Here is a 13,292-nt window from a genome sequence, read left to right as displayed (position 1 = left end):
TACCAAAAAGGGCGATTAACGGGCTTTTTGGTTACTTGGGTAGTGCTGATCATTTAGGGTTAATGATAGAATAGTGCAAGAAACGCACTTCTACTTATAATTCACCCTATTCTTGCACTCACCCTTAAGCATTCAGAAACCGTCAGAGAAGTTTAAATGGATTTATTGTATGATTTTCGCGACAGCCACTATTGCAGGATGTGGAAGAAAGCTAGGTTAGAACTTCCGTTCTTTTGCCAGCAATCCGAACAAAATGCATTGTGCATCATAATTGAAGCCATTAAATGCTCGTAATTGATTGTCCCCGTATCATACTTCAACACGTGAACAAAAGCACCCATCCGTTGCTGTCGTGACTAAACTCACCACGTTGAATCGCGATGATGCCGACCGGCAAAAGAAAACTCACCACTCGCAGTAAGCTGAGTGGTTCATTCCACCATTCACCTGTTTCTAACGCCATTCAACCAACGGTGATCGCTCGCCGGCTCGATCCCCCCAAACCAAATTCATTTTCGATGAACACGTACGCACTCTTCTTTACACGTTTAACAACAACGCATCGGCATCATCGTCGGTTGAGATTGAAAAAAAAAATCATCTCGCGGTGTCGATTTTGGCAGCATTCTGTCGTGCATTGTTTTTCGGACCAAACACGTGCACCAAGCACTGAGAGACACGGCGGTCGTGGCCCACGGGGTTCGTCGCTTACGACAGCAACAAGCAGTGAGCAGTGTTTTGGTGAGTCGACTTCGGTCCAGCAGTTAATTTGGATCCTTCAGTAGCAGTTGAGCTGTGCAGTGGCGCGGAAGCATTTCCAGTCGATTTCAATCAAGTGGCAGATTCGGGAAAGGTTTCCTGGGAACCGTGTGGGAAATTTTGAAAGTGAAAATTGTGGAAAATTGTTGTTCTTTTGGAAAATTTGCGTGCTGATTTTATTGCTAACGAAATTGTGAAAGTGTTTTTTTGCGGATTATTCTGAACCGCAATTGAAAGCTGTCAGTGGGAAAACAAATATTCAAATAATTGTGAGTTTACTGTGAAGATGCCATTCAGTGTGAATTGAGTGGAAAACAACAAATCGAGACAGCAACAAAATCTGATTTGAAGGGAGTTCAACCAGTTCAAACTACGAAATATTGATAGCAAGTGAGTAATGTACTCAGTGGAAAAAGCATATTGGTGATGGAAGCAAAAATATGATATTCATAAATGAGAATTGAATTGAGTGGAACAGTGGAAGTAAATTTCAGTGAACAAGTTCAATGAAGAAACAATTTGAGTTGCCTTACTGATGGAGTCGCGCGGTGATTCGAATAGAAACAACAAAGCATTCCTGAGTACCTATTGGATATCGGAAATGCAAACATTTGGAGGAGTAATATATTCAATGGACCCAACGAATCACTAAGCTGCTCCCCGGTTTAGCCCTGCTCATATGAACACATTTTTATTCCAAAGAAAGCGTAAGTTAATCAGATTCTTCCAATTATATCCAACAGAAAGTAAATCCGAACCTGATTTTGCATTGCGTAGATCTAATCCTTTCCCAAACTGAAACTTCCAGAAGTTCTCTGTCCATCTTACGTGGCACATCATGAACTAATTTCCCATGGTAAAATATCGTACCGAAGCTATATCCGGAAGGAAAACTTCGTGTCGAGAGATGTCAGTTATGCTTTGCATCCGCTTGTATTATTATGATTTTAACACTGTTGCGTCACTGTTTCGGAACCCTTCGATAGCCTAAGGCCCTAAGGGGTGGAACTTTTTGCCCGTTCAAAATCAGAGCAAAATCAAATTCAAATAGGACAAAGCGTCAATTTTCGTTTTGGAATTTTCCAATATTTTTTCAAGATGGTGACCAAACAAAAAGACCAGCGTTTAAAATTTCTGTACAGTATTCGTTAAGTGACAATCTTTCTTTGTGAAGGCTGATTTTAAACAGCTTGCAGATCAAGAATTTTACACTGCAACCGTGAGAGAAATGTTTCAGGGCATCTCATGCAAAATAATCAATCGAAATTTAATGAAAAATTGGTCTGTCAGGTGATTTGCACTGGTGAGCTGAAGTGTAGCTTTTTTTCCTTACCCTGACATCATCAATCAGAATATTTATGTGTGCGAGTGTTTCAACAGACGTTTATTGCCTTAATATCAAAACCACTGATATCCTGAGCTGTATTGGTCTGATCTCGCTCCTTGTCGTTGATAATAAGAAAACAATGAAAACAAAATGGCGTACATAGTCCAATTACCTTATTTCACAATAGTTGCTGTTGTGCAAAACTTAATTGAAGGGGTCTACCTATTGAATTCGTAGTTGGTAAATAGTAGAGTAAATTCAACTAGAGTAAGCTGCCAGAATAACATATAACAGATGAATTATTCAACAATATTATTTTTCTACACTTAAATTTTTGTGACTACTTTTTGCTCGCTCCACCCTTTAGTCAGTAAAGGAGCGGCATTATCATATCAGAGACGGTGTGTAAAATTATTCACGACGTACCAGAGACAGGGAATTTAATTGTGCTGGTTCTAAAGAGTACGAATTAAAAAAAAGTGTTGGTAATAAAGGCAAGCTTTTACGCTCCCTCCGCTATCCTAAATAACTAAACATAACACATTAACTAACATCCTCCTACCAAGGTGGAACACGTATCAATGAAATTTTTCCCAAGCAAGAGAAGGCATTAATAACATTTTTAAATGCTATCATAAAATATAACATATATGACATAAAATTGAGTCATAACAGTCGCGAAATTCCGCTCAATCAAACGGACTTTTCGTCGAATACCGAACTTTTCACTTAATTTTACATGACATGTTACTTTTAAATGTTTATGTCAAAGATGAATCCCGTCATTTACACGTGTTTAGTTATTTTGGGTAGATCTATTGTGCTACACTTCAATTTGATTTTTCCCCAAGAAGTTCTTCCATAATGAAATTCGTTGCCTTTGTTTAGTTCAGTAGACCATACACCGTTAGGCATTAGGACACCTTTGCGAGAACCCGGATTTTCCGCTCAATTAATGCACTGCATTGGCACAGTTGGCTTCAACTTCCAATTTACAGATGCGGCATGTATTATTTGACAGTTTACCTAATTTTTTTTAGGTGATATTTGCATGGAGCGAGTTCCTTTCAATAGACCTCTACCATACTTTGCCTTTACAACAAATTCATTGGCGTGATGTTTTCCACGCTTCCACAAGCGTCAAAACGTCAGGAGTTTTCTTTTCTTTCGTTGCAGCAGTTTTTTGCCTATCTTACCAAATTTCTTTTAATATCGAGCAACATGTGAAAAGAATCTATGTTTCCAATGTAAACAATTACTTCAAACGTCGTTACTCTAGCAATATGATTGTTACACGCAACTATACCGAGCAATCCCCTCCCCCTCAGAACAAGTAACAAATTGTAACACTTCTCTCAACTTCCCCTTCCCCTATTGCGTTACGTAACTTGTGAACACACCCCAAATAAGTTTAGGACAGGCATGAAGTGGAAATCGCCAAAATAGAGGAATGTTCACTGCCTTAATCATCTTCATGGAGATCTCAGAAATAGTGGCCGAACTTGAATTTATCATGAAGTGTATTTTTACAACAACTGCCGGAAACCAGTTCCATCGATTGTCGTTGATGTTGCAACGATGCGTTAATCGCTGCAGAAATGGTTCGGCACATTTGGAAGTAAAAATTTAAACGATGCTTCGAATGCTATTTTTAATATTGGAAATTTGAACACCAAGTGCCACACCTGGGTCAGCTGATTACGGGCAAGCTGTGGACGTGGATCAATCTGGTTGGCGACGCTTGCTTTTGGCATAGCTTATGTGACAAGCAATTCTCACATAAATAGTTTGGGAATAGTTTCAAGACAAAAGAAGGGCACCTGTCGCTATGAGAAAATAATGGATCAGACAGAGCAAGGCGACTTAAAGCGACTATCGGGTGTACGTTTTATTTTGTTAAGAGGAAAGAATAGATCTTGAATTCGAGATTAAATGCCATCGGTGAAGAACTCCCCAAGTTATCATTGGCACTATATTTTCCTATTTTGGTTGCAGAAAATTGAGCAACGACTATACCAGTGTTTATAAGTTTTGATGAAGACCTGGTAAGGCCGAAACGGTCACTTATTTGATTAAAAAAAAGTGTTTCATATTGGCGTTGACGGCGACTCTGTAGCTCTTTACTCCTATGAGAAAATCCATAAGCAAACGTCAGACTGTGCGTGAAACATGGCGGACTTTGTACTATCCTTTCACTCCACCGAAAATTCCCATAAGAAACTATCTAAATTTGCTGGAAGAGCAAATTTTTCGACGGTGCCGTCAACGCCAATAGTGACCATTACAACTAGAATGACTGAGAAAATTTGCAGAGTGGCACCGATCCTTTTCAGTGTGATCCAAAATAGGTGGAATTACTTGTTTTTGGTCATCATTCAATATTCCAAAGCTTCTTTCCAGCCGACTCACTTCCTGCGCTCCCTAATTTTTATTTCAGAAACATCAATTGCCGTTTTTACATAGCTCAAAGACTAATCAAGACACTTGACACTTCACCCTTTTTAAAGGACTTTGACCGTAACATCCGATGGTGTGATAACTTAAAAACGTTAAATCACATAACATATGTGGAACTCGGTCATAAAAAATCGACCCCATTTCAGTGATTTCAAGTGGTATAGTAGGACATCGATCTGTCAAACTGATTCTACCAGCTGTAAAATGGGAAAGGAGATCAAGGGGGTAGTCAATTCTATTAAAATATTTCTAACGTGGTTTATAATTCTATATCTTTTTAGTGCTCTTGAACTCATGTCTTTGAAATGCCATAATAATTAACGTTCTTTATTTTGAATTTTATAGCTATCGTTGTTTATTTATAATTATAGGGGAAATGGCTCTAATATTGGCCTGATCTAAGATTGGGCCCATCGCTAAAAATTGGAGAAACTCCAAGCGAATACTTGTTTATTTCTTTAAATTTGCGTGGGTAATTTTTTGATTTTGTATGCAACATTGTTTTCCATTAATTTTTTTTTTGTTGAACCAATTGCATCAAACTTTGATTTCATTTCATAACGTAGGAGGCAAAATACGACCGCACACATTTGGAGCTAGATGCATACAGTTTAAAGCAGCAACATGTTGCAACAAGTGTCCTGGTTTATATATGAGTGTTGCAAATCTTAATAAGCTGTCAAATTTCTACCGCCAGTATAAAAAAAAACAGCTGAATACCGAAATAAAAACATAGTGTGCATTGAGAAATTGAAGTAGGGTAGAGCGCTACTTCGTCGTAATCGCCCATTTCCGTTCTATCGATCAGAAAAGATCAATAATATCAATGATATCACCGTACACAAATCAATAATAAGTTTGTTCCGATGCGTTAGTTCATTAGCTATAACATAAATCCTATTAGAGCGCATTGTATGAATAATTACGCTCATTGTTCTCAAAACAAAAGAAGCACTCCTAACGAATCACCTTTTTCTACACACTACTAAAAAGTCATGTAAATATCGGTTCCCTGAGACCGACACATGTAAGCGGGCCTTTTGACATAATAATCAGTTCAAAGAAACGTGAAAATCAAGTAAATCAAACGTTCTCTCCGTCGACTAGCTGACGTTTCGGTTTGAGAACACTTAATTTTACATGAAATGTTTGTTTACGTTCTATGATTTACGTCCAAGATGGATTACGTCTCATGTAAAAGTAGTTATTTCTAAGTATGTACGTTTATCCGTACGACGAAGAAAATGTAATGGCGTTTCAATGTGCTTGGACGGATTTTAAACTCGTAGGACGAATTTAGAATCAAGAAGCAGTATTAGATTTTAAACAATATCTCAATAATTTGTGACTCTTTATCAAATCCAACGGTACGTATGGAGAGGTGAATAAATTTAAAAGTCATCTTTGACAGAAATATTCCACTAGTTGTTTAAACTCGTTCAGAAGAGAGAGACACAGCGCGGGTTGTGCTTAAGGTACGTTTAGACTATCTGATTTGTTGGTCTGATTCGAGCGGACAGCTCGATAATTTTGTCGGATGCAATGTTCGGATGCGTTCACACTTTTTGGACATGATGATTAGATTTGACGTTTGATTTGTCGAACGAAATAGATTTGTGTTTAATTTTCATTCGACTCATTCAGCAAAACAACCGGAAGGGAGGTGAAAATATTGATGTTTTTGATTTCTAAAATTTCGCGGATTTGAACTGCTGAAGAATGCTTGATTTGTGTTTTGATTAACCGATTTAACTATTCAATTTTTGTTCCTCTGTTCGGGACCTAACACTACTGCGACCAGTAAATTGATCTATTGTAGTATATCCCGTGTCCTTAGTTTAGTGCATGTCGTATTACTCCATCACTATTGAGAAATGATGAAGCATTCGATTTTTTTTACAGTTGCCACTCTTGCATTTATCGCAAGGATCCGAGTCTAATTAAAAGGTCCCGCTATTTATACCCTTCGGAGTGTTGAAACACCCTCCAAAGGCGCGCCCCTTTGTCAGTCAAAATTGGATTCCTTAGCAACAAAATTAAGGTATGACACCGATAATGACCATGCATCAGAACCCTAGTCTTAACCACTTCAAACTAGGGAACAACGAAGAGAAAATTAGGAATCACATAGATGAAGACAACTAACTCATTTTTTTGCCTTGTTTCAAGATCATCCTCGGTAGACAAAGCCGAGTCTTGTCACTATCAACAAGGCATAAAAAGTAACAAGGACTAAGATGTGTTCCTTGTATTACTGAAAAATCCTGTTCCCCTAGTTTGAAGTAGTCAGGAACTAGGGAACAACGGATAGAAGATTAGGAATCACATAGATGAAGACAACTAACTCATTTTTTGCCTTGTTTCAAGATCATCCTTGGTAGACAAAGCCGAGTCTTGTCACTATCAACAAGGCATAAAAAGTAACAAGGACTAAGATGTGTTCCTTGGATTACTGAAAAATCCTGTTCCCCTAGTTTGAAGTAGTCGGGACTAGGAATCGGTGGTAGATCTTACATCCCGTAACGTACCACAAAAAGGTGATCTACCCACGTTACGGGGCTAACTATTCAATATTGTCCTGTGTTTAATTTGACTGATTTTTATTTACCATTGTGATTGGCCAAAAGATGCTGTAATGGCTTTGATCATGGCATGGTCAACAAAACAGTGTTTATATTATACTAAGCATGTATTATATAAAAATAAGTATGTAAGACAGCAGGTTTCAGATCTAACTAAGATTTTTTTAGAGCATCAGAGAGATTAGGAGATCTACTGAGAAATTTGTTGAGCTTCAGCGTAGTTCGTACATCTAGAGAACAAAACTACAAAACTTCAGAAAATTTTACAGAAATTTGCAGAAATTCAGAAAAATTTACAACAGAGATCGTAGATCTTCACCTAAATTTTCAAAGAAATTTTCAAAAACTTCAAGCAAGCTAAAATATTTTCAGACCAATTTGTAAAATTGTAAGAGAAATTTTGCAAATCTTCAGGGAAATTCGCATAACTTCAGACAAGTCCAAGAATCAATGTAATGTAAAAACTTTCACAGAAGTTTAGAGATCTACTGAAAATTATTGAACATCAGAAAAGTTCATAGATCTTCAGAACAAAGCTACAGAACTTCTGAAAAAATCACAAGAATGGTCATAGATCTTCAGATAAATTTGAAGACCTCCAAGAAAGTGTGCAGATTTTCTGATACATTTTTAGAATTTTAGAAATTTTAATGGATCTTCAATGAAATTTGCTGAACTTCAGGGAAGTTCGGCGATTTAAAAAAATATACCGATACTATTTCAGGGAAATTTGTAGATCATGAGGGAAATATTTAAAACTTCAAGGAAGCTCAAATATTTTAAGATAAATTTTGAGAACTTTAGGTAATTTAAAAGATCTCCAGGGAAATTTTCAGATCTTTGGAGTAGTCCGTAATTCGTAGATCTTTAGAATAGAACTACGGGGCATCAGACAACTTTACAGAACTTTAACGATATTTGTAGAACTTTGGAAGAGTATATATTAAGAGACATATTCAGAGCTGCAAGCAATTTAACAGATCTTCAGAGACATTCAGTGGTTCAGAAAGCTTCACAGTTTCAGAAAAATTTGAGATCTTCAGAAAAATTCGTAAAGACAAAAAGTCTTCAATTATAAAAACAAATCTCAGCAAAGGACGAAAATCCAAGATTTTACAGAACTCCATGGAAGTTAGAAATAGATAGATCTGAAGAACTTCAGAGAAGTCCTAGAATCCACAAAGAAATTTACAGAAACTTAGAGAAGTTCAGAGATCTACTGAAAAATTTACTGAACTTTAGGGCAGTTCGTAGATCTTCAGAGCAGAAGTACAGTACTTAAGAAAACTTTACAGAATTTAACAGAAATTTTAGAAACTTCAGAAAAGTTTAGAGGGTAGATTGAAAAATCAGCAGATGTTTAAAAAATCAGAATTTTATTTAGGTTCTTGTATTTTAAGAGAAATTTACAGAACTTCAGGAAAGTTCGTTGATATTTAGATATATTTGCACAATTTCAGAAAAATTAGAAGATCTTCAGAGACCTTCCTCAAACTTCCTGGAAGCTCAAAAATTTCTAGATATTTTTTGCAATAGTTTTAGGGAATTGTGTAGATGTCCAGAGATACTTTTTTTAGATATTGAATCATGGAAATCTGCAGAGAAAATAACCGAACTTTAGAGAAGTTCGTTGATTTTAAGAAATTTGTTGAATGTAAGAGATAATTGTTGATCTTTAAGGATCTTTTGATTTTTAGAGAAACTTGCAGCACTTTTGAAGAGCACACAGAACTTCAAAGAAATCTACAGAACTATGGAGAAATTTACAGATCTTCAGGAAAGATTTTTGATCTTCAAAGATATTTTACCAGAAAACAGAAACAATACATCATGGACGTCCGAGGGTTTTCAGATAAATATGCAGAATTGAGCTGTTAACAGAAATTTTCAGAACTCAAGGAATCATGTAGATCTATAGAGAACTTTTCCCAATAGCTTCGTCTTCAGATCGCAGTTCTTGAAGGACAAGATGAGCCAGATCCCTGCCGGTGTTCTTCCTGAGCAATTATTTCCTACTCCACAAAGTTCACCTTATCCTTCTAATTTTATTTAAAATGATAAAAGCAAATACGCCTCCCGAAGCTAGAGCAATTTTTCGGTAATTCATTATGGAAGTATTTACTTTAGATTCCTGGTACAGTTTTGTTTTGAAATCAAAATTGACAGTTTTTTGGACATGTGCAAGCAGTGTGAACACCAGCAAACAGGGAGGTTCGACAATGTGTGTCGAAAGTAAAATCGAGCAGATTTTTCATTATGGCGGCGGTCAAAATCAGACCAAGAAATCAGATAGCCTAAACGGACCTTTAGAAAGACAGAAATTAGATCAAAAACACTATATTTGCTGGCGATTCTTTGAAGCCTTGTTTATTTGATAGCTGTAGTGGAACTTCTTCTTTTTGGAATTAATTCGTAAAACAGACATAAATTTCTTGATATTGTGGAAAATATGCAGTGTTTTAAGCTGACCTTGCATCTTTCCATTCACAAGAATTTTGCAAGAAGTATGACAAATGAAATCGAGCGCTTTTCGATACCTGTAATAACCAAAGGTTTCAACCCTCTCTATGTTTCTCAATTGCGTAAAATTGAATGTTTCTGCTCAAATCCCAACACAAAGATCTTTTGACTAGTTATCTACAATATGAATGGTTAACAATGCGCTTGATTGACTTCTGACCGACTTGAAAACACGCGTTAATAAATCCTTTGATAAGCCCCCTGTGCCCTAGAGCTAGTCTAAAAAAGAATGGCCGCATTACCTTGACAATTAGCCTCACTCTGTAACTCTTTACTCCCACAAGCAAACGTCAGTCTGTGCAAGAAACATGTTAGACATTACCGTACCCTTTCACTCAAGTGAAAAATCTCATAAAATCCTGTTAATCTTTGCATGAAGAGACGGTGGCTCGCTGGTACCATGGTGGAGTGAAGAGATAAGACAGAATCCGCTATTCTTCGGGATTTTACCATAAGAGTAAAGAGTTAGAAAGCCACCGTCAATGTCAATACTTGCACGTTATTTCAAAACTACTCAAATTTGGGTAGAATACTCCCAGATCGGTCACAACCGAACCTACTCAAAAATGGGTAAAGTGACAAGCTGACACATGAGCAACATTGGCATGGATCCGACCGACGTTGTTTAATTTTAACCTATCACTCCCAACATAGTTTACTCTTTCTTTGATGGATTCAGTTTTGACCGATCAGAGTGGATTTTACTCAAATTTGGGTGGTTTTCAAAATAGCGTGTACTGAGAATGCAACCAAATATTTGATTTTCTTTCATAAGGGCCAATGTCACAAACTTTAACACTGACTTGTCCACGAATTTCTTGAGAATGAAACATCGTGGTGGCGAGTAAGCCACCACGATGTTTGTGTGTAGGGAAAGTCCCCATAGCTGATAGAATTGCTGGGCTACATGGATTGACTTTGAACTACAAGATATTTACGAAAGAAGCCATTACTTACGTTTCTGACACTGGCCCATATGAAGACTCAGTGTCGAATCACGAAAATTTAATTTTGACAGATCGATGTTCAACTATACGAGTTATGCCACTGAGAAAACTCAAAAAAGGGGCCAACTTTTAGTCAGCAGTTTTGCATAAAGTTCCACATATGTTAGGTGGTTAAATGCTAATATTGCAATATGCCCCCGAGTAAATAATTTTAAATAAGGAGATATTAAACTTTAAAAATTAATGGTTTTTGTAAGACGCTTCATTACTCCAAAAATTTTCGATAAAGAATGGTGGCGGACGTAATCTTGAAAGTAGTTCAAAATTATGTTCGCCATTACAACACAAATTAACAAAACATGTAGTCATGTAGGATCATAGCATGATGAAAAATTTCAGCAATGGTTTTAAATTGAAGGGAAAAGTTCCTCTCTAAATTCGCATTATAATTATCAGAAAAATTTGCGATTCGGTTGTATAAACCACAAATTAAAATTGAATTGCTAACCGTTTGATCAGCACTTCGCAAGCGGGAATAAATATCTCGATACCTTAAATTGGTATGGATGAGCCTGACATAAGACGTAAACTGCCAAAAAATAATATTAAAAACACTTCCATACCAAATTATGCAAATGCAATACCAAAACAATACCACGCATGTGTTCATTTGGTATCCAAATATCATTCCAAATGTTTTTATGTTACTTCATACGCAAGGTTTGCGATTTTCAGAGTTGGTTGGAAATGATTTCTAACATGAAGCTGTAGTGTGATAATTAATTAGCTAAATAATGGTCTTATAAGAGGGGCAGGGGGGGGGGGTACGTTTGACTTGCACTGTCGCATCAATGGCCCTTTGCTCATTTTCAACTTCTATTCAATTTTCATACTGCGGTACTCTAACGGAACTATCTACCTACGCTCTTCTACACAGCTAAAAATTAATTTTGATATCACATCAAAGTGGATGCACTTCAATCGTGTCAAAAATATGGTGTAATATTACTTGCCAAAAAGGACAAAATTATCATGAATACACTGCATAAACTGACATTACGCTACTTTTACTGCATTTGTTTATTTTTGTGGCCATAAAAATTACATGACATTTTCGACATGATTGAAGTGCATCCTCTAGGATGTAATATTAAAATTTATTTTTTGCTGTGTAAGGCCATTCTCTAGCTGATACATTATCACACTAAAGCTTCATATTAGATTGCATTTCCAACCAAATTCAAGTATCAAGTTTTGTTATTTCAAAGTGTTTGGCATGCAATTTTTTTTTTTTGTATTTTATCTCATATGTCATGCTGATTAACACCAAATTTTGTTATCAGGTTAGAATATGGTATTCGTTAGTTGTTTTCTCCTGCTCGAGTTAATTTAATTAAAATTTCCTTCCAGAAGAATGGATAGTAAAATCATTATGGAATCTGTCAGTCAATATCTGAATACTAAAAGGAGTAGTTTTGATGGTAACGATGTAGTAAACACTGGAAGACAAACTGGATTCTTATTTCATAGAATGGTTGTATCCGCGTAGATAATAAGGAATATGTCTTGTTGTTTCAACAAATTGCGTAATTCAGGAAGGTTACTGGAAATGACTCTTTTTTTTCGGTTGCGCCCTACAGAACTTTCTGGCTGTTTTAGAAGCTATAGAAAGCACACAAGAAACTTCAGGCTCCAAAAAGTACCGGTGCGTACTCTTAGCAACTTGAAGTTCAAAAAAGCTCCAAAAAGCACCCCTAAGCACTTGTTAGGACCTTCAGGCAAGGCTGAAAACATGGCCGCTACAAAGTTCCGAACAAGTTCCCAGAAGAACTTCTTAGCGACTTCAAAGTTTCTAATAAGTTCCGTCGAAGCTCACATGAAGCAATCCGCACAAGTATTTATTTGTAACAGTATTTTATGTACGTAAATATGAAAAGATCAGTGGCTCAAAAAAATCATAAATCTCATACAGTGCATCATTATGCAATCCAAATCAGTATTGTAAGCGGTCACGGTAGTCGACACATTTTTTGTGATAATCGACTGTCTTTGACTCCGAAACTTGCAAAACAAACTATCATAGTACAGTACCAAACTAAAATGTCATATGACAGGCTCTGTACAGAGCCTGTATGTATTTTAGGTTTTCTTAAAATAAGAGCTGCTGATGTTGTGCTTGTGTGAATTTTGAAAATAGGAAGCAATGATGTCCTAGAAAACACATTTCTGATCAGAAATGGTTTAATTAAAACCAAATTGAGGAATTAGAATGAAAGCAAACATGTCAAATGAAAGTTTTTTGATTATTTTGGGAGGACGACGGTAGTGTAGTAAAAAACGGCAACTGTTTCAACCCCTGATCCTAACCACTAAGCCGACAGTGTATTGGGTTACCATGCGGGAAGAAACCGATTTGAAACGCATCAAGGTGCCGTGTTTCTTATTCAAGTCAGTCAGCTGGCACTGAAAACTCCAACAGTAATCGGGACAACAGCTCACTTCAATATAATATATAATATATATCAGATGGTGTAGCGCTGACACTAATATACATGCGAACTTCCTGAATATGCTAAGTCTGGAAAGCCTACCCATATTGTATGTTGCTGTGCAATGTTAGTATTTTCGAAACAGGGGTGACGTGTAGATATCAAACATCGAAGTTTGGCGCCATTTTGGAATCCAAGATGGTAGCCATCG

The 13,292-nt window shown here is 36.6% G+C and overlaps 1 protein-coding gene across 1 annotated transcript in view; it reads left to right on the top strand.

Moving 5' to 3' along the window:
• Window positions 1-732: 732 nt before the first annotated feature.
• Window positions 733-13,292, top strand: part of LOC135705391 (delta(9)-fatty-acid desaturase fat-7-like) — a 109,294-nt gene continuing 96,734 nt past the window's right edge. Inside the window, exon 1 of the mRNA XM_065227111.1 lies at window positions 733-1,149. The gene's annotated coding sequence lies outside the window, so the exon portion shown is untranslated. The remainder of the gene's footprint in view (window positions 1,150-13,292) is intronic.

Source organism: Ochlerotatus camptorhynchus, unplaced genomic scaffold, assembly GCF_037179485.1.
Source record: "Ochlerotatus camptorhynchus isolate MF236.1 unplaced genomic scaffold, CSIRO-AGI_Acam_v1.1 ptg000266l, whole genome shotgun sequence".
Classification (NCBI taxonomy): domain Eukaryota; kingdom Metazoa; phylum Arthropoda; class Insecta; order Diptera; family Culicidae; genus Ochlerotatus; species Ochlerotatus camptorhynchus.
This window is presented reverse-complemented; position numbering and strand designations above follow the sequence as displayed.